Consider the following 1,254-nt stretch of genomic DNA (forward strand, 5'->3'; position numbering starts at 1 on the left):
CTTCTGCTGCTCCTTTGGAAGATTAAAGAGACAGTCCTGCTGTGAGGTTGAGACCAGCTTCCAAACGCTCCCCAGTAACAAAGGTAAAACCTGGGCTATATGAGAATTATGTCTTGGGGGTTCAGTCTTGAGGGAGGCTTCACTTGATTGATGGGTGGGGGAAGGCAAAGTGGGAAGGGCTTCGTGGAGAAATAACAATGTCTTTTGGAGACTTTAAGGGCTGATAGAAATTTGACAGATCTAACAGTGCTAAGAGAATGCTGGAGTTTGGAGAGGTCCTGTTCAAAAAGAGAGGTTATAGATTAAATGGTGCCGTGTGAGTTAGATGTTGCTAAAGCACAGACATGCTTTGGTCACCAAGTAAAGGGCTCCCTGAAGTGTAGTCTGGAAACAATCATAACAAACAGGTTGAACCACATTTGGTTGGGTGTAGGGTTGGGATTTCAGAATCTCTCAACTGTACTTTGTTCCCCTAACCTGATAGAGAAATATTTAGCCCTTGGTTTAGAGAGAGTTTATTGATTTGAATGACCAGCAATGATGCTGTGTTTGCAACTGAACTGCGTGAAAGACAACAAGACTAATTTGGGAGTTGACCCTTTCAACAAATTCACTCTTCCAGGGCAGTTGCCTGGGAATAGGCAACTTTCTGAGTCGTGCAGCCTTTGAAAATTGACACAGTTTGTTAAAATAATAACTGAAAGAAAGGAACAGAAGCTGCCACGACTTAATACAGAAAGCACGATTTTAAGTACACACACAGTGACTTCACCCTCTTGCACGGAGTAGGCACTGGCACATTTGTTGCTCAGTTTTTCTGGTTCCAAACAGAAGCGCATTTTATGCACAGGGGCCATGCTAATCTTCTCTGTATCGTTCCAATTTTAGTGTATGTGCTGCCAAAGCGAGCACAGAAGCACATTTTATGCAATGCAGAATTCTTCCAGTGGGCATTTCCCCCCCAAATATATGATTTATTTTTCCCATTGGGACTGGATTAAAAGAAGGGAGAAGATGAAGGATAGATTTGACTATCACAAATCTAGATTTTTTTTAATAGCTTATTTTTGAGAGAGTATGAGTGGGGGAGGGGCAGAGAGAGAGAGAGAGAGAGAGGGAGATACAGAATCCAAAGCAGGCTCCAGGCTCTGAGCTGTCAGCACAGATGCCCATGCGGAGCTCGAACTCAGGAACTGCGAGATGACCTGAGAGCCAAAGTCGGCTGCCTAACCGACTGAGCCACTCGGGCATCCC

At 44.3% G+C, this 1,254-nt stretch overlaps 1 pseudogene; it reads right to left on the minus strand.

Moving 5' to 3' along the window:
* Nucleotides 1-843: 843 nt before the first annotated feature.
* Nucleotides 844-912, minus strand: LOC144223000 (U6 spliceosomal RNA; annotated as a pseudogene).
* Nucleotides 913-1,254: the final 342 nt, after the last annotated feature.

The sequence above is a fragment of the Crocuta crocuta genome, unplaced genomic scaffold, assembly GCF_008692635.1.
Source record: "Crocuta crocuta isolate KB4526 unplaced genomic scaffold, BGI_CrCroc_1.0 scaffold30, whole genome shotgun sequence".
Lineage (NCBI taxonomy): Eukaryota > Metazoa > Chordata > Mammalia > Carnivora > Hyaenidae > Crocuta > Crocuta crocuta.